This window comes from Alligator mississippiensis, chromosome 1, assembly GCF_030867095.1.
Source record: "Alligator mississippiensis isolate rAllMis1 chromosome 1, rAllMis1, whole genome shotgun sequence".
Taxonomy (NCBI): Eukaryota; Metazoa; Chordata; order Crocodylia; family Alligatoridae; genus Alligator; species Alligator mississippiensis.
Window position 1 is genome coordinate 375044090 of NC_081824.1, and position 26380 is coordinate 375070469.

Consider the following 26380-nt stretch of genomic DNA (forward strand, 5'->3'; position numbering starts at 1 on the left):
CCAGGCCCTGCCCCCTACAGGCAGCTGGCTCCCCTTAGTTGCTCCTGTAACCCGCAACTGCTTTCATTAGGTTCTGCCAGGGCTCTCTCTCCCTGGCAGTTTCTCCTCTCTAGGAGCAGGCACTAAGGTGCCCTGCGACAATAAATATTGACAGTTTTGTTGGCAGCCAATTGCAAAGCCCGAGTCATAGCAATGAGTTCAGCCTTTTGAGCTGAAACAGAAGGGTTTAAAGGTCCTGCTTCTATCACATTCTGTGTAGTCATGATAACGTATCCAGATTTTTGAATTCCATTCTCCATACTCGAGCTGCCATCCATGTAGAATTCCAGTTCAGCATTTTCAAGAGTCTCTCAGGTTTGGTCTTGAGGAGTAAACAGCTTCCAATGTTTGCAGGCAATCATGTACAAGATCTGGTGTGTCAGCCATAGGTGGCAACAGTGTTGCTGGATTTACAGTGCGAGAAATGGCCAATTTTATTTCAGGCTTATCTAGGAGGATGGCCTGATATCAAGCCATTCGTCCCGGGGTTAACCAGTTCCCTCCTTTCTCCTCCAGGACTGTAAGCACTGCGTGAGGCACATATACAGTTATTCCATGGCCTAGGGTTAACTTTTCAGCTTCTTGTATTAGCAGACAGGTGGCAGCAACAGCCCGGAGACAAGCAGGCCATCCAGATGACACAAAGTCTAATTGCTTAGAAAAAAATGCCACTGGTTGTTGTCAGCTACCCAATTTCTGTGTTAATACCCCCACGGTCACCCCACTTTGGTCATGCACAAAAAGGGAAAAAGGCTTACTCATGTCCTGTAGTCCTAAAGCGGGTGCTTCAATAAGAGCCTGCTTTAACTGGCAGAATGCTTGCTCACACTCTTCAGTCCATTCGATCACCTTTTCATCACCTTGTGTAGCTCCATATAGAGGTTTTGCAATAACCCCAAAATTTGGAATCCAAATCCTGCAAAAACCTACTGTACCTAAGAAGCCCCGTAGTTGTTTTTTCGTTTTTGGGGGTGCTAGCCGGCATATAGCTTCTTTTCTTTCAGGCAACAGGGCTCTCTGACCAGGCTGTAGTTCAAATCCTAAATATGTTACCTTCTGGGACATTGATTGCATCTTACTTCTGGACACTCGGTATCCTTCCTGTCCCAGAAAATTAAGGAGGCAAATTGTTTCCTCCAGGCAGCTTGCTTCAGTGGTGGTTGTTAAAAGCAAGTCATCCACATATTGCAAAAGAGCACAGGACAGTGGCACTTTTAGCCTATGTAAATCCTTGCTTAATGCAGTGCTGAATAGGGTTGGGCTGTTTTTAAACCCTTGGGGTAAGACAGTCCAGCAAAACTGAGTCTTAATGCTAGTATCTGGGTCTTCCCATTCAAATGCAAATATTTCCTGAGATCCCTTCTCTACCGGTATACAGAAGAAAGCATCTTTTAAATCAATAACCGTAAATCAGTTATGAGCTGGGTTCAAGGCAGACAGCAGGGTGTATGGGTTGGGAACAACCAGGTGTATACTCACGACCACTTTATTTACAGCTCTCAGGTCTTGGACAAAACGATATTCGTCACTCTTAGGCTTCTTCACAGGCAAGATGGGTGTGTTAAAAGCTGATGTGCATTCACGGAGAAGGCAATACTCCAGGAACTGTTCAACTAATGGCTTCAGTCCTATCCTGGCTTCCATCCGCATTGGATATTGTTTCACACATGGAGGCTGGGCCCCTGGCAAAAGTTGAATCTTTACAGGGTCAGCATTTTTAGCCTTCCTGAGTCGGTGACCTGCCCATACCCATGGAACAACAGCATCGAGCAGGGTTTGAGGAATATCCGGTGTACTTTCCTCTCCGAGAAGGTGAAGAAGGCAAGCCTGCAAATGCCACCCCTTTTCAGGAGGCACTGTTAAAAACTTTTGCCCATCCTGAAATGACAACGTAGCTTGCAGTTTACAGAGGAGGTCTCTCCCTAAAAGGGGAATGGGGCAGTCTGGCATGTACAAGAATTGATGGGTGACTTCGGCCTGCCCAAGATTACAGGCCATTGGCTGTAGGAAGGGCCATGTTACTGCCTTCCCTGTGACCCCTACCACTGGCACAGTCTTTTTACTTAAAGGTTTCAGTTTTTGAGTTAAGACGGAATGAGTAGCACCTGTATTGACGAGAAATTCTACCAGTTAATCTCTGTCCCCTAGTTGCATTTTAACCAGAGGCTCATCAGGGGACACTGGGATCTGGGTTATCTTTCCCTCCCGGGCTTCCGGTCCCCTTCAATCTGAATCCCTTCCAAAAACAAACAGTCCACTGCTCTCCTCTCTTTTCTTTTCACCTTCACCTACTTTCCGATAGGGGCATTCCCGCTTCCAGTGTCCCTTTTGTTTGCAATAGGCACACTGATCTTTCTCTAATGGACCCCAGCCTCTGAGGCTGTCTCCAGGATCCCTCATTTCTGGGTTTTCCCGTGATTGCAGCTGCCACTAGGGCTGCCTGCATTTTCATCTTTCTCTCCTCTTTCTTGTCCTGTTGCTTTTCCTGAACACTTTCTCGGTTAGTAAATACTTGGTAAGCAATGTCTACTAGTTGGGAAATAGGCATACCTGTTGCTCCGTCTGTCTTCTGCAATTTCTTCCTAATGTCCAGTGCACTCTGACCTATGAAGATCATATTTACCATGCGAGCGTTCGATGCATCCTCCGGGTCCTCGCGGGTGTATTGTCTGAAAGTAGTGTAAATTCTTTCCAAGAAAGCACTCGAGGTCTCATTCATCTCCTGTCGAACTTCATACACCTTACTGAGATTCTGAGGTTTTTTCACAGCATCTCTCAATCCTCAGAGGATATAGTCTCGATAGGCGTGGATGGAGGTCATATCTTGGTCTGGTTTCCAATCTGGCTCCTGGGTGGGGACATGATCGTCCCTATTTCCTTGCAGGTGCCCTGCAGTAATTTCCTTTTCCACGTACTCACGGGCTTTGTTTACTACCATCCTCCTTTCCTCTGGTGTCAACAGGATATCTAAAAGAGACTGAACATCTGCCCAGGTTGGGTTATGGGTTTTGAAAATCGTTTCAAACAGGTTTTGTACCTTTTCAGGATTCTCTCTCAAGCTGGGTGTATTGTTCCACCAGTTATACCAATCTGAGGTAGTGAAAGGAACGTGCACAAAGGTTCGATGGTAGGTTGACTCACCGTCATCTTCGAGAGGCCCAGGTACCACTTGTTCTCTTAGGGGAAATACCCCATTTCCCTTCCCACGGCCAGGATCAGATTCCCTGCGGTGTTTTCCCTTAACCCCGGAGTCTGCTCCTAACTGTACTCTCCACCCACCTCCCGGGGTTATATCAGGAGAAGTCAGGGATTCTGGAGATTGCCAAGCACCTGATGGCCATGGTTGGTGCTGCTCCAGATCCCTGGGTCGGGGAGTGTTCTCAACCTCCGCCTCGGTGGGGGAGGAAGCAGGAAGAGCGGATGCCAACGAGGAATCAGACGAATGAGGAGGAGGAGGGGGGAGAGGAAGAGAATAAGGTAGAGGCAGCAAAGGGAGGGGAGCCTCTGGCTCCGGACATTCCAGGACAGGATTTCCAGTTGGTCAAGCCACTGCCATCTCACAGATCCCAACCCCCTCCCCCAATCCACATTCCTACAAAACATTTCCATCTCTACAGAGAGACATAAACGCTTGCACATACATCAATTCTTCCCATTTTCTATTCTGCCGGCAGAACAAAATCAATTGTAAGATGGTATTATAATTAACACTTCTCTCTGGAGGCCAATGTTCTTGATCATTTAGCTTATAGCATGGCCACGCAGTTTCACAGAAGAATTTAGCTTTCTGCTTAGTCATAGGATCCCCACTGAACTCTGCTCAATGTCCCAATACACAAGAGAGGGGGGTACATTTCCTAACCTTACTGTTAATAGTACCCATCTCAGGGCTGCCTTCCCAGTTCTGACCGTCCGACTTACCTGGGATCCATGGATCTGTTCTTAGTCCTCGTCCTCACAGGAGAAAAATCACTGGTCTTGGACTCGGGCCAGACAGAATACTTACAGAGATAATCCCAGGCAGGCGTACTGACGGTAGGCCTTATGCCCTTTCTACCCTCTCATCCAGGTGCCTGTTACTGGTACTTTCACTCTATGGCGTTGCACCGTTAGGCTACTGCCACCTCAACGATCCAGCTCCCCCTGAAGCAAAAGTCTCACCGGGAAAAGAGATCCCGGGGCACACCTGACATTCGCTTCAAAGGAGCATCCGTCTGCTTGTCAGCTAGACCGGGCAAAACCTTATCTAAGGCAGTCCCATCTGTGGTGCCAAAAACTGTTGAGCCCCAACTCAAGTCTGGGATCATGTCCGGTATGCAAAGGCCAATAAAGATACCAGGGGTGAAAGTACAAAGAAAGTTTATTGCTAGCAATAAAAGGTGTGAGCGGAATAATTTCACGTAACAAGCACACCAGATTACTATTTTTAAGCATCTTTTATACAGGAGTTTTTGAACCTCCTTAAGCATCCTTGTTTGCTGATTGGTTATAAAGGAGTGACGCAAGGAGTTCTTTACTGAGCATGTCTCTATACCTGTGTTTTAGCCATGTATCTCATTTACATACATGTATGTTTCATTAGCATACTTTTTCCCCACCTAAGGGAGTGATTTTTAGTATTTTAATGAGCCCTATAACCCAGTACTCTGTTTCCTCTTTTGTTTTCAAGCCTCCTTTATCTAAGACTGTCTCCTCCTTATCATTGCAGATAGGCATTCGTCACATAACATTCTCTTCTGTTTCGTCTTTGCATAGTGGTTTCTAGGTCACTCCTTACACCTGCACCAACAAGTAGCAAGACAGTCAGCTGATAAAGGGTGCACCAGAGTCCTTGGCTCTGATCTGGTCTCAGGGCTGGGAGCACTAATTAGCTGACTAGTGCTTCAAACTTTGGGTCATACCAGATCCATTTACTCCAATGCACCCCTAAATTGCATCAATTGGCAGTCCCAATCAGCTGACTGCCACTCCCAGCCCTGGGGACACATTGGAGCCAGGTCTCTGATTTGCCCCAAGGCTGAGAATGCAGAGAAGTTGACTGCTTCTCAGTCCAGTTCCTTCAACCTCTCCTCCATAAGTCTTGGCCTCACAAGCCATGTCTTCTGCCCACCACCTATTCTGAAGGGTGAAGTCCTCTGGCAGCCACCTGTCCTGCCAAGCAATGTCCTTCTCCTACCACACCTGAACAACTGCCAGGTGGTCTTCCAAGGCTGTCAGCTGATCCAGGAGAAGGGGCAGGTCCTGGGTCCTCCTCCTGTGGATCTGACACATCTGCAGGGCCCTGGCCATGGGCAGCGGTGACCCTGAGGCAACATTCTGATTTCTAACTAAAGTATCTCCCCTGCATGCAGCTGCAGGGCTTAAAGAGCCATGAGAAAGAGGCTGTTTGTGACAGTTTGCAACATTTCTTAGATAAGATGCTCTGTACCAGGGGCCTGTGCATTGCCCAGCCTCAGATCAGAGGGCAGACGTGCATGAGTGCCTATGGCCCATGATAAGTTAGGTGGGCAGGCTAGGGCCCAGGTGACTGCCGGCTGAGCCCCCTGTCCCTGCTTGCTTCCCAGGGGCTGCCAGGCTATTGGGTACTGGCCACAGGTAGTCTGCCTCCCCAACCACCTTCCAAGGCTAGGATAGGCCAGGCTCCTGGCAGCACCTTCTGCCATGGCTCTAGACTAGGGGTGGCTGACTTAAGCCTGAGAAGGAGCCAGAATTTAGCATGTGCATTGCCAAAGACCCACAGTAATATGTAAAGATGTGACAAAATGGCTATTGAAGCTGGTCACCGTGTGCTTGCACAAAGATTCAAGGAGACGCATATTAGCTTCTGAAGAGCTGCATGTGGCTCCAGAGCTGCTGGTTGTCCACCCCTGCTCTAGACCATGCTGTACTCCCTTCTTCTCCTGCAGGCCATCCAGTCTCCTGTGCTGCTGCCAAGATCCTCCTGAGCTGCCTATGCACCTACCCTCAGTGCAGAAGGCCTCTCTGGAGATGTGCCATTGCACCAGTCCCTCTCCCATGCTGGCACTGTGCCCTGAGCATTCCCCTGCTGTATGTGTCCAGCACACTGCATGAGAATATGTTTGTGCAGACTAATGGGTATCTAAACCACTATGCCCTGCTGATGGCCATAGTGCCCTGGGAATACGTAAGGTGTTTGTTGTGGGAGACTCCCTCCTGAGGGGGACGGAGGGCCCAATCTGCCACCCAGACCCCTTAGCCCCGGCAAGTCTGCTGCTTCCCAGGGGCCCGCATCCGGGACATTGCAGAGAGGATCCCCAAGCTCCTGAAACCCACAGACCACTATCCCATGCTCCTTATTCATGTGGGCACCAATGACACGGCTCGGAGCACTCCCAGCCAGGTCATGAGGCGCTACAGGGATTTCAGAGCTGGGCTTAAGGGTCTGGGGGCAGAGGTGGTGTTCTCGTCGATCCTCCCAGTCTCAGGCTATGGGCTGAGAAGGGACAGGAGGATCTATGTGGTCAACCAAAGACTGCGGCGCTGGTGTCGTCAGGAAGGCTTTGGCTTTCATGAACACAGCCCGCTCTTTGGCGAGAGAGGCAGTGAGCTGCTGGGAAGAGATGGTCTCCACCTCCCTCCCCTAGGGAGGAGGCTCTTCTCAGCCAGACTGGCTTACCTGCTCCACCGGGCTTTAAACTAAGCCCGCTGGGGGACGGGGGGACGACCGCCACTGCTGGCCCGCTGAACAATCCTTGCAAAGCCAGCAGATCACGGCACTCAAGGGAGCCCACCACAGCCCCAGCCCTGGTAAAATCTGTGGGCAAGGAAGGAGCCCCCCAGGGGGCACTTGCCTGCCTGTACACAAATGCCAGGAGCTTGGGGAATAAGCAGGAGGAGCTCATCCTCCTGCTTAGTGCAAACAATTATGATGTCATAGGGATCACGGAGACCTGGTGGGACTCCACCCATGACTGGACCATGGGGATAGATGGCTATACCCTGTACAGGAGGGATCGTGTAGAGAAAAGGGGCGGGGGTGTAGCTCTCTATGTTAAGGAAAGCTACGCGTCCCTGCAAGCCGATATTGGCGACCAGGGTGGACGGCTGGAGACCCTCTGGGTTAAAATCCATGGGGAACACGGCACAGGGGACACAATGGTGGGAGTCTATTACAGACCTCCCACCCAAAGTCCTGAGCTAGACCAGGAGTTTGCCCAGGAACTGGCTGAGGCAGCTTGCTCCAGGACCATGGTTGTCATGGGTGACTTCAATTACCCAGACATCTCGTGGGAGGATCGCTCAGCAAAATCTGAGCGGTCGCAGAGCTTCCTCTCGTGCGTGGATGACCTCTACCTGACTCAAGAAGTCTATGGGCCAATGAGAGGCAAAGCGCTGCTCGACCTGGTGCTGGCTACTGGGGAGGACCTAGTCGGCGACCTAGTGATCGATGGGAAGCTGGGTGACAGCGACCACGAGCTGATCACCTTCACCATCCGCCGAAAAGCTGGCAAGTCAGTCAGCAACACGCAAGTCCTTCACTTCAGGAAAGCCGACTTTAACAAGCTCAAGAGGCTTGTCAGTGAGGCCCTAAGGGACTGTGACCACAGGAAGAGGGGAGTTCAAAAAGAGTGGTTGCTCCTCAAGGGAGCGATCCTCAATGCACAAACTAAGTCTATTCCATCTCGGAGGAAAGGCAGCAAGAGGGCACAGCAGCCCCCCTGGCACTCCAGGGACCTAGCAGACCTCCTGAGGCTAAAAAGAAAGGCCTACAAAGGATGGAGGATGGGAGTCACCTCCAAGGAGGATTATTCTGCACTGGTCCAGTCCTGTAGGGAGCAGACCAGGAAAGCCAAGGCTGCAACTAAACTCCAGCTAGCTTTGAGCATCAAGGACAATAAAAAGTCCTTTTTCAGATATGTGGGGAGCCGGAGGAAAAGCAGGGGCAACGTTGGACCCCTGCTGAACCAGATGGGGCAACTGACAACTGACGCCCAGGAAAAAGCCAACCTATTAAATAGGTACTTTGCGTCGGTCTTTCATCAGCCCCATGGGACGCCCGTGCCCGCTACAGGGCCGGGAAGTCCGGGTGAGGGTGATCCCCTGCCCTCCATTAATGCTGACTTTGTGAAGGAACATCTTGAGAAGCTGGATACCTTCAAGTCAGCTGGCCCTGACAATCTTCACCCCAGGGTACTCAAGGAGCTGGCGAGCATCATAGCCCAGCCTCTAGCGCGGATCTTTGAAAACTCTTGGCGCTCTGGTGTAGTGCCCGAAGACTGGAAGAAGGCCAACGTGGTGCCTATCTTCAAGAAAGGGAGGAAAGTGGATCCGGCTAACTATAGGCCCATCAGCCTGACTTCTATCCCGGGGAAGATCTTAGAAAAGTTTATTAAGGAGGCCATCCTTAATGGACTGGCCGATGCCAACATCTTAAGGGATAGCCAGCACAGGTTTGTTGCGGGTAGGTCTTGCTTGACCAATCTCATTTCCTTCTATGACCAGGTGACCTATCACCTGGACAAGGGAGATGAGATTGATGTCATATATCTTGACTTCAAAAAAGCCTTCGATCTGGTGTCCCATGATCGTCTCTTGGAGAAACTGACCAATTGTCGCCTTGGGTCCCCCATGATCCACTGGCTGGAAAATTGGCTCCAGGGTCGGACCCAGAGGGTAGTAATTGATGGAAGTCACTCATCGTGGTGTCCTGTGACCAGTGGGGTCCCCCAGGGCTCTGTCCTTGGACCCATACTGTTCAACATCTTCATTAATGATGTGGACACTGGAGTCAGAAGCGGACTGGCCAAGTTCGCCGATGACACCAAACTTTGGGGCAAAGCATCCACACCAGAAGACAGGCAGATGATCCAGGCTGACCTGGAGAGGCTCAGCAAGTGGGCGGATGAGAATCTGATGGTGTTCAACGCCGATAAATGCAAGGTTCTCCACCTTAGGAAAAAAAAAACCCCGCAGCATCCTTATAGGCTCGGCAGTGCTATGTTGGCTAGCACTATGGAAGAAAGAGACTTGGGGGTCATCATTGACCACAAAATGAACATGAGCCTGCAATGCAATGCTGCGGCTAGTATAGCGACCAAAACGCTGGCTTGCATCCATAGATGCTTCTCAAGCAAATCCCGGGACGTCATTCTCCCCCTGTACTCGGCCTTAGTGAGGCCGCAGCTGGAGTACTGCGTCCAGTTTTTGGCTCCACAATTCAAAAAGGATGTGGAGAAGCTTGAGAGAGTCCAGAGAAGAGCCATGCGCATGATCAGAGGTCAGGGAAGCAGACCCTACGATGACAGGCTAAGAGCCCTGGGGCTCTTTAGCTTGGAAAAGTGCAGGCTCAGGGGTGATCTGATGGCCACTTACAAGTTTATCAGGGGTGACCATCAGTATCTAGGGGAACGTTTGTTCACCAGAGCGCCCCAAGAGATGACGAGGACGAATGGTCACAAACTGCTACAAGATCGTTTCAGGCTGGACATAAGGAAGAATTTCTTTACTGTCCGAGCCCCCAAGGTCTGGAACAGCCTGCCACCGGAGGTTGTTCAAGCGCCTTCATTGAACACCTTCAAGATGAAACTGGATGCTTATCTTGCTGGGATCCTATGACCCCAGCTGACTTCCTGCCCTTTGGGCGGGGGGCTGGACTCGATGATCTTCCGAGGTCCCTTCCAGCCCTAATGTCTATGAAATCTATGAAATCTATGAAATACCTGTGCACCTGGTATGGGACACTGAGCTTTGATAGTGTGGGGGGAAAGCCCAGTTTGCCCCACAATCTCTGCTACCACCTTGAGAACTACCACTGGCTCAGCTACATGTTCCTGCCCCCCACAGATGACCAGATGATCACTGCTGGTATCAACATGTTTCTTGGCATGTGTGAGGCCTGCACCCACCTAGGTGTGGGAGCATGGGCTGCTCAACAAAGTTTTTGACTAAGTCCTGCCTGCCTATGTGCTGTGGAGGTATAACCCAGGTACCAGGGGAGTGCAGTGAGGCTGGGCAAGGAGGGAGGGCCAGGGCTGGAGTGGGGGTGAGGCTTACCATGTAGGGCTTACCATGTGTGTGGGGTTCGCATGTCTGGTGGCTCTGGCTGGTTCCGGCTGGTGATGATGGCATTTAGCTCTTGGTGGACTCATCAGGTGGCAGGGTGCAGTGTAGCCCATGGCAAGGTGCTGGGGATGCTGGCAGTTGGAGGTGACATAGCTGGCTCCACCTCATGGCTATGACTGAGGCTGCAGAGCTGTAAGGACAGGCACTAGCCCGGCCTTCCCAAGCTGCTGGTGGAGGCTCAGGGTGACAAGCTCAACAGGATGAGTTGCTGGCACCCCTTGGGCCCAGCAATGTGTCACCATGCCACACATGCCAGGCCAAAGTGACAGCCGAAGCAGGCCTCCTATGCTGCTGTATACAGCACTGTGCCAGTCTGGGTCCTGGGGTGCAAGGATAGAATCCCATTGTTGCATAAAAGGCATGGACTTGTAGGCACTCCCTAAGCAATGATTGTGGTTGGTGATCATAAGGGATCCTGGTTTTCTCTGATAAACAAACAAACAAACAAACAAACAAACCCAATTTTTGGATTAAAAAAAAATGTAACCCAGAATCCACATTTTTCCATGATTAAAATGAAACACCTCTCTCTCTTTCTCTGTTAGTGCCATTCCATTTTAATCACAGAAAAATGTGGATTTTGGGGTTACTTATAATGCAAAAATTGCAGTGTCATGAGGTCACCAGTTTCTTCCATGTACCAGCTGGGGCCACAGGTGACAGTTTGTGGCATGGGTGAGGATGCCATGGGGCCTCCTGCACCAGCTCTCTAGGCCTTTGCATAGTTGACCCTGTGATACCAGGCCTGGGCTGCTGAGTGCAGTGCCCAGAGCAGGGTCACAGCATGGGACTAGGAGCCACACAGTAAGGGACAGCAATGCAGGTGCCAGGCTGCTGCAGGATGGCTATGGGCGGCTGGAGCTGGCTCTTGTGGCCAGGAGCTGCCTGCAGCTGGGCCTGGGTCCTGGGAGGCCTGGCAGCAGCCTGCAGCCATGGATGGCATGGCCCCATCAGCTGTGCAGCACTGCAGTGCCAGGCAGTGTACTGGGGTACAGACAACAGACAGGCTGGCACATTCTGTGTAGGGGCAGCAGAGGCCAACAGTTGCCCCAGGCTCCCTGCTGTTGTGCCCCAGGGCTTAAAATGCCTGCAGACTTTTTAAAGGGCCTGAGGTTGGGGCTACTGAAGAGGTGGCCCAACACTGGAGAGCCCAGGAGAGGCTCTGAGCCACGGGGCCCTGGGGCTGAGCTCAGGATGGCCCCCAATAGCAAAGCTGATTGGGAGCAAATTTGCTCCCAATTGGCATCTACACATGAGCTACTGCACAGTTACTACTAACAAGTAAAGTTGCCACTTACATTTTCAGGTAGCAAATTTACTTACACATAGCAACATTTTCTGTGCAGTAAGCATGTGTATGTGTAGACACTTATGCTTACTGTGCAGTAAACTATGTGACTTTGCAGTAAAGCATATCGTGTAGATGCACTCAGTGCCACCTAAATCATCATGATACCACTGACAGCACAGGCAAAGTACACATTTTCTGTCTTGGTATCTGTCCTTCCAATGGACTTTCATAGTTTCATAGTTTCATAGTTTGTAGGGTTGGAAGGGATCTTGACAGATTATCAAGTCTGACCCCCTGCCATGGCAGGAAAGAGCACTGGGGTCAAAGGACCCCAGCAAGGTATTCATTTAGCCTCCTCTTAAAGACCCCCAGGGTAGGAGCCAGCACCACTTCTCTTGGAAGCTGGTTCCAGGTCCTAGCCACCCTGACTGTGAAGTAGCACCTCATGATGTCTAGTCTGAATCTACCCTCTGCCAGCTTGTAACTGTAATTTCTAATCACTCCTGGTAGTGCTTGGGGGAACAGGGACTCCCCCAATACCTGCTGGTCCCCTCTGACTAGTTTGTAATAGGCCACTAGATCACCCCTCAGCCTTCTCTTGTGGAGGCTGAACAGGTTCAGATCCTGTAGCCTCTCCTCGTAGGGCCTGCCCTGCTGCCCCCTGATCATGCGGGTGGCCCTCCTCTGAAGTCTCTCAATGCTGTCCACATCCCTCCTGAAGTGCAGCACCCAGAACTGGATGCAGTACTCGAACTGCGGCCTGACCAGTGCTGCATAGAGAGGGAGGATCACCTCCTTTGACCTGCTCGAGATGCATCTGTGGATGCATGACAAGGTGTGGTTGGCCTTCCTGACCGCGTCCCCACACTGTCGGCCCATGTTCATTTTGGCATCAATAATGATTCCAAGATCCTTTCCTGCCTCTGCACTGACAAGAAGGGAGTTCCCCAGCCTGTAGGTATGCTGCTGGTTCTTCCTCCCCAGATGCATCACCTTGCACTTGTCAGTGTTGACTTTGATCTAATCCTTCTTCCATCTTCTTCTTCTGCTCCTCTTATATCTACCACACTTGTCTATTTCTCCTTTTTTCTTCCATCTTAGCATATCTGTCTGTGTATATACGTATGCACATCATTCTCATTTACCAATTGTACAAAATGTAAATGTATGCTATTATTTTCATTTATGAATGTTTTCAAGTAGGAAATTTCTTATGCAGGTCACTTCTGCAAACATTGATGTAATAACATCCACATAAAAGCAAAATTATTTCAAAAGGAGATTTCCAGACAGAAAAGGTCAGAATCAGACTGGAACTGTTCATGATCATTTTTCCACAACAGTAAGCATGCCTCTGAAGGAAGGCAAAAAATAAGCTCTAAATTATCCTGTGTTTATTCATCAACAACCACAACAGAACTTCTAGTTATTGTGCTGGGATCGTATCTTTATTTAAAATAATATATGTAATGGCAAATACTGTTGTCAGACAGTCAAGATAGTACCAAACAAGGATTATATTTTTCATGGCAATACTTCAAATATATGCCTAGGTACTCCTATGTTTAGAATAGGAAGGAATAGGAAAGAAGTTATAAGTTCTGCTAGATGATTAACTCTATGTATGTCTTCATCCTTCACTTGATACTAGAATTCTCTTTCACACAAGTGTTCAAAAAGGTGCATTTATGCTTCTGGCAAGATGAACACATGAAAGAGTGACAAGACATCTATCTGAAGGTTATTTCTGATTGTTATGTTTTTGCATATAAATGTGGGCTTGAGTCAACACCAGCTTTCCAGAATCTAAGACAGCTACATTTTGAAAAGTAGAGAAACTGATTGTACTATGGTAACTGAATAGTTAGAAAATTCATGCTTTATGAATGGTCGGCAGGCATCAAATATAATTAGGTATTTGCTTTCTCTCTCTCTCTGTCACCCTTGTGCTTCAGCCAGCTGGTCAGTGACTACATGTGCACTGTTGAGAATGAAAAAAACCCTGCAGCAAGGTATTACTTTTTAGTGCTACCATGATGCAGAGTTTATTAGTTTTGTGTGCCCTCATATGGGTGCACATAGAGACACTGAGACATTTACTGCACAGTTAGTTAGTCAACTATGCAGTAAACATCTCATGTAGCCATGCCCACTGTGTAATAATTTAGAAAGAAAACAGTGAATATGTTGCCAAGTGAGGAGTAATTCACTACAAGATCTTGAAGATAGAAGGATTTGGTCCATTTTAGACACACAAAATAATAGCAAGAGTGCAAACATAAATAACATTTGGAAAATAAATTAATATGTTTTCCAAATAATAAATGAATAAATAAATAAAATTTCCTGTTGACTTAATATAGCTCTTGAACAGAATATTAGCTAGTGGTTTTGATATAATACAGTTCAGCACAATTTAATTCCAAATAGCTTGCTTCACAAAACACTTTCAGGATCAAATAATACAGTGAAAAAGATGATAAAAGTAACAGAAAAGAAAAAAAAAAGACATACAAACAACAGATATCTTTTCAAGTTAGATTTAAAAATAAATGAGACTAAACACCTTTTTTAATATACAATCCTAGGAAAATTCTGAAAAATGTTGGAAGTGTGAGACCAAAAATAGATGTTAAAATGAATTCAGAAGCTTTGTTTGAATAGACACAAGTTATATTATCCCACATACACTCAAATTATTTTATCTATTTACATTCACTTTTCTGATGTGTAAGGACATTTATGTGGATCTAACTTAAAGGCCAAAAATATGCAGGAAACTTCAGAGAGGTATAAATTAAAACACACAGTAATTTTATTTTAATTAAGGCTATTTAACTGGTTCTCCAAGCTTCCCAACACATATGCAGATTCCATAGTTTCACTAGATAGTTTGTTACATTGTCCTACCATTCTTTCAAATATATATTTCCATTTGGAGTTGATCTAAAATTGATTTATTGCAGTTTAAACCTATCACCACCTGTCTTACTCTCTGTCAAGGGAATTTTTTTTTTCACATCCTTTATACGGCAGCTTTTCTAATATATGAAAACTGCTGTCATATCCTCCTTTGATCTGCTTTTCTCTAGACTTAACACACCTACTTCCCTTAACCTGAGTATATAGACATATGCAACAATTGCATTAATACTTATATAAGTGATTATGATGCAACTGTTTACTCTGCATAATTCCATAGCTATAAAGTTTTGCAAGACTGCTACAATTTTAACTCTATTTCATTCATGGCCAATGTTACAAAAGTTGAACTGACATGTATCACTACACAATTATGAAGATATAACAGAAACATAATAGCTGTTGTACTGTCCTGAATGACAACTCTTCTTCCACTTTTAAAGTAGTTAACAGGTACAACTTTCAATATTTTGGGAATACATGGTAAAAATATGCTTTCTATATGCTACTGAATAATTACTGAGACATTTTGAGTCAGACTAATCTACTAATTGTGCATCGAGGGGCAGATCTAGAGGGGCTGCAGTGGCACAGGTATACCCCTCCTCTGGAAAATGCCACAGGGAGTGGCAACAGCCAAAGACTTTTTTAGTCCCTGAAGAAAGTAATTATTCCTTCCCTCTTCTCCTCTGTGCTCAGCAGCATGACCCTTTCCTTCCCATTCCCTTCTTGCCCACTAACTGCTGCCACTGTCCCTGGCTGACCTTGGGATGCAAGGATCTCCAGACCTTCTCCTACCTTGCTCCAGCCAGACTGTGAGGGGAGCTGGGGACAAGTTGCAACAATGGGGAAGGAGAGCAGTATTGAGAGAGGCAAGGAAGTACCATATTGACTCAATTCAATTCTCACAGTGGGGAGGAAAAAAAAAAAAGTCTTGTCTTAAATTCAAGTACTAGCCCAAGGCAAGCAATGGTTCACCACCAGGGTGGCTTGTTTGGTGGGACAAAGCTTTCAGCTAGGGGGACAGCAGAGGAGTTTGTGTGGTGGGGGCCAATTGAGAGATTGCATATTGGTTGAGGGAATACAGGGGAGAATGCACAGCCTGCTTCCCCACTGCATTCCCCACCCACACCTTCAGCCCAGTCTGGCCTTGATCTGGCCTGGCCTAGAGCTGACATCATTTCTTCAGCCTGGCTAAGCTGGGTCAGGGCTGCAGCCACCACTGTCTGCCCTGGAATGGCCCATAAGATAAGCAGCAGGAGGGTACAGGGAGGGGGTAGAGTGAGGAGAACAGGGGGTAAGTAGAGCAGACAGCAAGGAGGGATATCATCAGTGGGGACAGGAAGCAAGGGACCAGGCATAGGCACGGGATGAAGGGTTGGGAGGACCAGAGAGGGGCCAAAGGTAGGGGTGCATGTGGCAGAGGTCAAATAGCAGAGGAACGGGTGGCAGGAGAACATGCACAAGAGGGGGCAAAGCGCAGGGATCAGGCAAGGGAGACAGGGGGCAAGAGGCAGGGGTCTGTCCCCTTGCCTCTATTGCTGCTTTTCCTGTCACAGCCGTTACAGGAGTCATAGTTAAACTAACCCTCAAATAATTAGATTCTATGTAAGGAAAAAAATGCTGTAATTGATCCATAGGAACAAAGAAGTCACTAAAGTGAATGTAGGTAACAGGATAAGACTCCATTTTCCCTGCTTAGACCATATGTAACATAATCCAGTCTTGATTTCTTGTTCCACAGTTTCACGCTAACTCTCCCTGCTCATCATAAAAGTATAATGAGCAGGGATCCTGGTTTTCTCTGATAAAAAAAAACGCCCAATTTTTGGATTAAAAAATGTAATCCAAAAATCTACATTTTTCCATGTTTGAAATGAAACATCTCTAATATATATATATATATATATATATACATATATATATATATATGTTGGCTACAAATGTCCAACTCGGGATCCTTAAAATTCTGGTTTATTAGGCTGATTGAAGCACTGTAATGAAGTTAAATCATAAACCTTGGGGCTGGTCCCCCCCTCCCCCCCCCACACACACACGCACACACACAGTAGCAAGCTACAAGAGTCAGGTATACCTATCCCACAGGTGCTGGAGTCTGCCATTGAGGCTTCTTTCAGCATGGTGTTATCTTCCAGAAGGGGGGTTGCTGACTGGTCCTTCTGGCTGGACAGGTCAGGTGCTGGTCAAATTGGAGATCAAGAGGGCACCGCTGAGGGTCACTTTTTACTGCTTTTTATCTGTCCTTGGCAGACTTTGGTGACTCCCCAATTTTCAGGTTTGCCCAATCCAGGGGTCATTGACTCTCGTGGGACTTCCTCCTCTGTGGCTACTGGATGGCATCTGTCAGCCCCAGGTGTCATCCGCATGTACGTGCAGGTTTGGGAGTCCGTTGATGAATTTTGAATAGGGCTCTGGGAGCGGTCGATCTGGAGATACTCATCCCAAAATTTGGTCCCTGGCACTACATTGTCTTCTATTGATTTCTTCCGTTGGTTGATCATGCTGTTTTCCTAGGTGTTAATTGCTGTCTGCTACTGTGTTACACATTCAATCACTGATTCACTTGCTCTTTCAGGGGCCTGCCTGATACAGGGAAGCGGCAGTTTGACTCCTGCCCTTGTTAATATTGTTACTAAACACATCTGTAGTTGAAAGTTGAAAGGTGAGGAGTATAAAATATAAGCTACAAAAGTAATGCCATGGCACACAAATAGATAAAAATACCAAAATACAAGGGGAGATACAAAATGCACACATACACATTTTAAAACACAATTCCTTATCTTAAAGTGAAAGAAAGAGGAAGGAAGAAAAGGTAGAAGAGGAAAAACATATTCAAAGAGGGGAGAGCAAATGCAGGCAAGAGGAAAAGGGGGCTTTCTGCTATATATATATATATGGAAACAGCACACTTACACATTTGTCTCTCTTGTTCTCTCCCTTAAGAGCAGTTCAGGCTGCGTTGCTTTATGGTGCAAAGGAGCTTGGCCGGGGGGGGGGGGGGGGGGGGAATGTGTGTTTTCCCCTAATGCAAACAGAGCTGATTTAGACAAATAATATTTTATTACATTTAGGTTAGTAGTTTTATCTATTATCCATTGTAGACCTCTTCCTTTCAGATTTGGATGCCCTGAAAAGTGCATCAAGGTCCTGAGGCTTCTTCACAACCAGATAGCTGAGACCATTCTTTGTAGTGGATCAGAAAGAGATCCACCTTTATTTTTCCATGATTGAAATGAAACATCACTATATATATTACACTTTCCAGGGCATCCAAATCTGAAAGGAGGAGGTCTATAATGGTTAATAGAAAAGACTACTAACCTAAATGTAATAAAATATTATTTGTCTAAATCAGCTCTGTTTGCATTAAGGGAAAACACGCATGCACACATGTGCACACACACACACATGCACACATACACACACCAATGCATCCTGAACTGCTTTTAAGGGAGAGAAGAAAAGAGACAAAATGTGTAAATGTGCTGTTTCCTAATCATAGAACTGTGTCTTCACAGTAGAAGAGATCAGCCACTGAGGAGACTTCTGATTGCATGTAAATCTCCAGTGAAGACTTACAAAATTCAGGAACATGTCAGGCATTTCTAGTCCTTCTTATTTACCTACTGAGTGTAGAAAAATAATGATGTCCTTATTATGCTTAAAACTACCTTGTAGAATACTAATTCTGGGACCATTTTTTATGTAACTGAGGTAGAGATACAGCATTCAAAAAAGCTGACACAAATAACTCAGCTCTTACTATTAAGACTATATCTATAAATGAGATTTGAGAAACACCCTTATATAGATAAGATTATTTCATGCCTTTGGTCATAAACAGGGATACTAGTTTTTCTGATAACAAAAAAATCCCCAATATTGGATTTAAGAAAGTAACCAACAATCCACATTTTCCATGGTACTACTATATATATAGTAGTGTTGCACACACACACACACACACACACACACACAAATATATATATATACACTAGTATACTTGTATACTAGTGTATATATATATATATATATATATATATATATATATATATATATATATACTTGTATAGCCAAGTACTAAATGACTGTGCAGTAACTGGCATTATTGCACAATAGTGTCTTGGCATGGTTGCCTACTGATGTTTAATGTGCAGTAGCTCATTACTATCATAAACTAGATCATTACTACAGTGCAGTGGTGTTGCATCATGATTTGTGCCTGGCAATGCTACTGTGTAGTAGTAACGAGCTACTGCACAATAAGCATCTCATGTAGACATGGCCAGTGGGTGCATCAACATATTTACTTTACTATGGAGTTGACTAATTTTCTCTACAGCTAAGAGCCATGTCCAGACATGCACAACTCTTAAGGTGCAGAATATTTATTAACTCTTGTTGCACTTAATTACTCCACCATAATATAGTACTGTCCCCGACAATATCATCTTATGGCAAAGTAATGAAGTGTGACAAAACACATGTGTAGATGGCAACAAGGGCTGGCTGGGGCATGAGGGTGCTAGAGTATAAGGACTGCCTGCTACCTAGACACATGGCTCCATAGATTCTGCACCCTTGTGCCCAAGCCATCCTCAGCACTGCCCAATGCTGCCACCTGGAGCCTGGGGCTGAGTCACTGAGCCTGCTGCCAACCCAGGACTGCTCTGCCCCAGCTCAGACTACTGCTGTCTTGAGCACATGTTAAGGCTGCACCTGGGAACAGTTGCTTCCAGCTCAAATAGCTCCAGAGTTTATTGTGTCGCATTCATTGAAGGTGTAGATGTGCCCAGCATGATACAAAAGTACATTCACTTAGAATTTTAATGTTTTCCATGTTTCAGGGTTGTTGGTTGTAGCCATGTTGATTCAAGGACATAGTTAGGCAAGGTTTTTTGGGTAGATATGATATCTTTTATTAGACCAACTATATAATTAAAAAAAAAAGTTATTTGCAAGCTTTCAGGCACAAAAACCCAGGCTATGAAGAAGGGTGTTTATGCCCAAAAGCTGGCAAATAACTTTTTTCCCAATATTTAGTTGGTCTAATAAAAGACATCACATTTACCCAAGGAATCTTGCCTGCCTTTAGAATTTTGAGAGATTTGAAGAGGGTGAAATAGAATCAGGCATAAATACATTGCAGCATTTTTCTCTTGCAAAGGGAAGAGAACTAAATCCCTCAGTCTCTCCTCGTAGGGCCTTACCTGCAGGCCTCTGACCATATGAGTGGCCTTCCTCTGGATCCTCTCAAGATTCCCCACATCCCTCTTGAAGTGTGGCACCCAAAACCAGATGCAATACTCCAATTGTGGCCTGACCAGTGCCACATAGAGGGGAAGCATCACCTCCCTGGACCTGTTCATCACGCATTTGTTAATACATGATAAGTTGCAGTTAGCTTTGTTGATCACTTTGTCACGTTGACAACTCATGCTCAGACTCCAAGATTCCTTTCCGCTGCTGTGCTGCTAAGAAGGTCATCCCCCAGGCTGCAAGTGTCTTGGTGGTTCATTTGCCCAGGTGCAGCACTTTACACTTGTCTTTGTTGAACTGCATCCTATTTCATTCTGCCCATTTTTCCACCCTGTCCAGATCCACCTAGATCTGTTCCCTACCCTCTGGTGTGTTAACTTGGCTTCATAATTTGGTATCATCTGTGAATTTGGACAAGGTGCTTTCCACACCCTCATGCAAGTCACTGATGAAGACATTGAATAGCACCAGTCCAAGAGCTGAGCCTTGCAGGACTTCACTGCCCACATCTTTCCAGGCTGATATCAGCCAGTCCACCACCACTCTCAAGGTGCAACCCACCAAGCCAATTTGCCACCCTCTGACTGTGTAATCATCTACATCGCAACCTGTCAGTTTATTTACGAGAACAGAACGAGATACTGTTAATCAGGCAAGATGTACCTGCAATGAATCCATGCTGATTTCCTTTCAGCATTATTTTGCCTGCTGGGCTCCTACAAATGTAATCCTTAATGATTTTTTCCAGAGTTTTCCCAAGAATAGAGGTGAGACTAACTGGCCTATATCTTCCCAGCTCCTCCCTCCTCCCCTTCTTGAAAATAGGGACCACACTGGCCCCTTTCCAGTCCTCTGGCACCTGACCAGAGCACCATGAGTGCTCAAACAGTCATGCCAGAGGCTCTGCTATGACACTGGCCAATTCCTTCAGCACCCTTGGATGAAGTTTATCTGGGCCTGCTGATTTGAACACATCCAGCCCCTCCAACTGCCCCTTCACTAAGCCTGCACTAACAGTTGGTGGGATGGTGTCCCTCCTGTGTCTATCTATGATTCATTTGGGAGATTTGTCTTGGTCTGTGTCTAGGAATACAGATGCAAAGAACTCATTGAAGAGCTCAGCTTTGTACCCCTCTATGTCAGAAATTGTCCTGGTTTGTCCTGTAGGGGTCCTATGCCACCCTGCACCTTCCTTTTGTTCCCTATATATCTGAAGAAGGACTTTTTCTCCTTAATTTTTGTTGCCAGCGTAAGTTCTAATCCTGCTTTGGCCTTCCTAACTGATTCCCTGCAAGTGCAAGCCAGGAAGGTATTCACCTCCTTAGTAACTACTACCTGTTTCCATAGCCTGTATACCTCTTTCTTTGCCTTAGGCTTTCCTGGATTTCCCTGTTCAGCCAACTGGGTTTCTTGGCCCCTTTGCCCTCTTTTATGCAAAATGGGATTGTCGTCTTCTGCATCCATAGGATCACTCCCTTGAGGAACGACCACCCTTCCTGGACCCCCATTTTGCCAATACTGTTGAGGTTTAACACCTCACTAACTAATCTCCTGAGCACACTGAATTTAGCCTTTCTGAAGTGTAGCACTTCAGCCATGCTGATTATTTTACCCACCCTTCTCCAGATAGTGAATTCAATCAATCAGTGGTCACTATCCCCTAGTTTACCTTGTACCTGCAGATTCCCCACCAGGTCATCCCCTGTAGCTAACACCAAGTCCAGCAAGGCATTTACCCTACTGGGATTGTATACCACCTGCATTAGGTGGAGGTCCTGTACGCAGGTTAAGAACCTACATGAGTGGTTAGATATGGCTGACTGTTCCTCCCAGTAGATGTCAGGGTAGTTTAGGTCACCCATGACAACCATATCTCTCGACTATACAGCCTCTGAGAGCTGTCTGGAAAATTCCAAGTCTAGCTCATCCTCCTAGTGTGGCAGTCTATAGTAGACCCCCACTATCAAGTTGCTTTCCCTCAGACCCCCTTGTATCCTGACCCACAGTACCTCGGTTTGACTCTCCTCTGATCTCATCTTGATTATAGAGGATGTATATTGTTCCTTAACATAGAAAAAAAAAAAAAAACCTCCACTTTTTTTTTTCTTCACTGCTCTTTCCTGTCTGTACAACCTATAACCCTCAATGCCTACTGCCCAATCATGAGTAGGGCCCCACCAGGTTTCAGTTAGTCCAACCAGGATGAAGTTGTTGCTTGCAAGCAGGAGTGCAAATTCCTCCTGCTTGTTCCCCATGCCCCTAGCATTAGTGTAGAAACATTTAAGCCCCACGATGGGTGCCCTTGGTACCCGCCTGCCCTGATGTCTATCAGGCCCCATAGTGCTTACTTGGGCTGATCCAGTGCATTGCTTGTGGCTCACTGATCCTAGGTTCTCCTTATCCTCTGCTTCCCTGTCCATAGATTAACCTAATTTAAAGCCCTTCAGAGGAGATCAGCCAACCTGTAAGAGAATAGACTCTTACCTTTAGAAGAGAGATGAAGACCATCTCATCCCAGGATGCTTCTCTCATGAAAGTGTGGATCATCATTGTACGAGCCAAAATCCACATGATGGCACCAACTTCGGAGCCGCAGGTTGGCTTCCATGATGCAAGCGTCCTGATGTTGATGGCAACTGTTTGTCATAACCCAATGATTTTTAGTGCCTTGGCACATTGGAATTTTCCCGCCACATGGAGCTTTCTTTGCACTGTGGATTTCTCAGCTGCAGAGAGAAGAACCCGGTGCAAAAGAGTTCCCGCCATACGTATGCAAATTAGTGTCCCACTATTGATCAATTCTAAATTATTCCTACGTGGCAGCTAGCAATTGGCTCACTAGCTGTATAAAAGGTTAGAGCAGTTTCCGCCCAAGTTGGAGGACTCCACAACCATCTCGTGGGGAACTCTAAGCGCGCTGTGGAGCCTAGCAAACTCCACATGTGTCTTGGAGGAGGACATAGGGGCCTGATCAGCTTCTAGCCACTCCCCGTCATAGTGGAAAATTTGACATATCCCCCGTGTTGAGCGTGCGGAGTCGTACATCGACAACTCACCTAGGTTTGATTCAGAAGAGATCTCACTTCTGTTTGTTTGTGTGCATCTGTAACTCAAGCAAGTTTCCTTCCTGCACTGTGACCATTGGCAGTGTAAGTAAAGCTTTCTTTGTACAACCAATATGCTTCCGTGCCTAACTCTACTCCGTTGTGGAAGAACCCCACCTGACAGTCCGGGCTACTGGCCATAGCCTTAGACTGCCCTCGGTCCTGACACTGCTGACTGAAAGGATGGATGAAAAGACCACCTGTGCCCCCAACTTCCTAAGCCTGGCCCCCAGAGCCCTGTAGTCACTCATGACATGGTCTGGACTACATCCGGCCACATCATTCATGCCCACTTGAATGAGGACCATGGGCTAGTAGTCAGAGGGCCAGATGAGGTTGGGAATTATTGCAATGATGTCCTGGATCCTGGCTTTGGGTAGGGAGGAAACCTCTCATGCCGTGGGATCCAATTGACAGATAGGCTCCTCCATGCCTCTCAGGAGGGAGTTGCCCATCAGAATGGCCTGGCATCTCTTCCTTCAGCTGCCCAGTTGTCACTCAGCCTGCCTGGTGTTTTTTGCCGATCTGTCTTCCCCTGCAGATTCCTTTACTGCATCATCCTCCAGCGCTGCTAGGGCTTTGTATCTTTTCCCCAGTTGCATTGGGGAAGCAGTTAAAGCCACATGCTGTCTAGCTCTGGAGGTGACCACGTTCCTTTCAGCTGTCCTGGGACTCTCCATGATGTCTCTGTGCTAGGTGTCTGGTACCTGCAGAGAATGAAAGTGTCCATCAATCTCATCCTCTGCAGCCCTGATCCCCTGCAGCCTGATCACCTCTGCCTGGAGTTCCTTCACCTACCCCTCCAGGGCCTCAATCCAGGCACATGTGGGACAGGTGAGGGGACCCCTGGCTCCCACACTAACCCTAGGCCTCAGACAGTGGGCCAGGGCATTGCTGACCCATCCATAGGGCTCTATGGGTAGAGGCCTCACAGGAGCTCTGAGCTGGAGGTAGCTGCGGGGCAGGGTCTGTATGGCTATATTGTCTGTATGGTTTTATGTTTGAGTCCATTTAGATGCCAAATTTCATTAGATCTTCTGTAGTATTCAGGGCTGCAACCACATGAGTCAGCACATGTCTGTTGTGGCATCTCAGAGAAGTCTGAGATACCACAGAAGGCACACCAGGAGCTAAAAAATGTTCCTCACACTGACTGTAAGTTTAGTACTTGGTACTCTTTGTATCAAAAGAAAGCACTCTGGGAAAAAAAAAAAAAAAAAAAAACAGTGCAGGGAGTGTTCCTGGAGCATGGCCGGAAGTAACTGAAGGTGGGGTTCTCCAAGGAGATGCTCTAGCACCCAACCAGAGTGTCGCTATGTCTCTACATGCCCCTGCTGCTCTAGCACACTGCATCAGCATGCTGAAGGAAATAGAAGCAGGACATGGCTGGCAGCCGTGCCTCAGAGCTGGATGGGACCCAGGCTTTGTCCTGGGTTGCTCCAGAGACTACCTGGCATCCAGGATCTGCCTTGGATGCAGGCAAAGCAGCAGGCAGGACAAGGCAGGCTGCCTTTAATCCATGCACAGGGGCCAGCTGTGCCCATGTCCCAGAGGTGGCAGTACCCCATTCTCAGCTCCAGGCCAGGAACAGAGTCAGAAGGATCTGGAGGCTGTGGCAAGGACCATGGGCAATCACAGCAAGCAGGGATGTGGGTTTTCTTTTTCCCATTGGAAAACAAAAAATTTCCCTTTTCAAGGGAAACTCTGCTGGAGGTACTTGCAAACGGGTGGGAAACTAAGTCAGGGGAAGCCACAGAGCCCACCCAGCCTGATGGTACTTGTGTGGATGGGTGTGGGGACTGTGCTTGGGGGAGATCTGCATGAAGGGGTACTGTGTTGAAGGGCAGCACTGTGTGGAAGGGGACTGTGGGGGGTTCCCCCCACCCCCGTGGCACAGAGCCCCTGACACCAGCAGTGGAAGCCAGCAGTCCCTTGGGGTGCTCATGGCCCACTACAGGCAGAGCCCTCCAGCTGCATGCAGCACCACCTGAATCTGGGGAGCCACACATGGTTCATGGAGCTGGCCTGGCCCACTGACCCACTGATAGGCTTCAACAATTCAAAGTGGGCCACTGAAATGAGCACGTCTTCTGGGCAATAGTTGCCCAGATGGTAGTGACGGCACTGGAAGACATGACAGCAGTGTCACATGAAGGCCAACTATGCAGCCATGACTCACTGGCAGCTGGCCCAGAGGTACAGGCAGCTCTGCTGCAGTGCCCATACCACAGCTCAGGTGGCTGTGTGGTTCCCGTATGGGTCTGGCAGGCATGCAGACACAGGCCCACAAGTCCAAGCGGGCAGATGCTGTCACAAGTGGCAGCAGGTCACAGCCAGGCAGCAGCCCCCACTGCCAGACTGCTGCAGTGGGTAGAGGGTACAGGGGCCATTTTAGGTTAGGCCTGCTTCAACAGTCCAGCTGGCACAAGCAGGTAGTGTCCCCAGATACCAAGTGGCTGGGCCTCAGAAATTCCTGAGGGCAAGTAGACCCAAACTGCTCATCAGAGCAACTTTTTATATTGCAGCAGCTAGCATAGCTGCTGACCCCAGCCTTCAGCTCCCCCTGGCTGAAGACCTGGAATAAGCTGGGCAGGGTCAGTTTGGCAGTAGCACAATATGCCCCGCACAAAAGTGCATGTTCAGACACATGTGCTGAGGCACAAATCTGTGGCACAAATTTGTGCCACTGTTACTTCAGCTGCTGCAAGTGCATATGCAAGTATATGTGGATGCACCACAGAGCCACATCCACATGTCGTGTGGACATTTGGTTCCCCAGAGACAACTAGCAGTGTCATGGCTTGTGCTGCTGTTAGGTGTCCCTGGGTAATGCCTGTGGCATGTGCGCTCTGGTGTGTGGCAAGTTACCCTGGGTAGGGTAGGAGATGCTGGGGCCAGCACTGGGGTGGCTCCAGCAGCCTTACCTAGAGTCCTGGGGGCCTCCTGGGGCTGCAGCAGTGGTGATTCTGCTGTGCAGAGCCTGGGCAGCAGCTGCAGTGTGGCTCAACTGGCCCAGCTCCGCTTTTGAGAGGCGTGCACTACCCCTGCATGCACTGTTCTGCTTTCTTCCCCCATGGCTTTGACCCCTTGCAGCACAGAGAACAGCTGAACATGTGGTATGTAGTGCACAGATGTCTCTGCGGTGCCATATACTCCATGGCCACATTTGTCTGGACACAGCCTGGAAGTCCTTAAATACTACAGAAACCTGAAGTCCTTTTAGTTGTCTCATAAGGATTTCCTATTAAGGAAATCCTAAGTGACTTAATTTAATATTGATACCACTGCCTCTAATCTTGATGCATCCAACTTATGTGTATGAACACATAAGCTTATGCATATGTGTGTGTGTGATTTCTGGATATGATAGGTCAATATGAACATCGGGGGATTACCACTTACAAGTGTCCAAATTCTTGCTTTTCTATTCATCGCAGCTTTAAGAAGGAAAATTTCAATTTAGATGAGAATCTGCAAATGTGCCCATATTCCTGTTGCCATACATGTGAATAGAGAGTGCATCTATTGCCAGCATCTTGAGTACAGCCGTATTAGTCAAGATTGCTAGGCAGCGAATCTCTTACAATTTCCTTTCTTCTATAAATAATCTTCACAAGGGGTTAGTTATGCCATGATAATTTTATCCTCTATCTAAAAT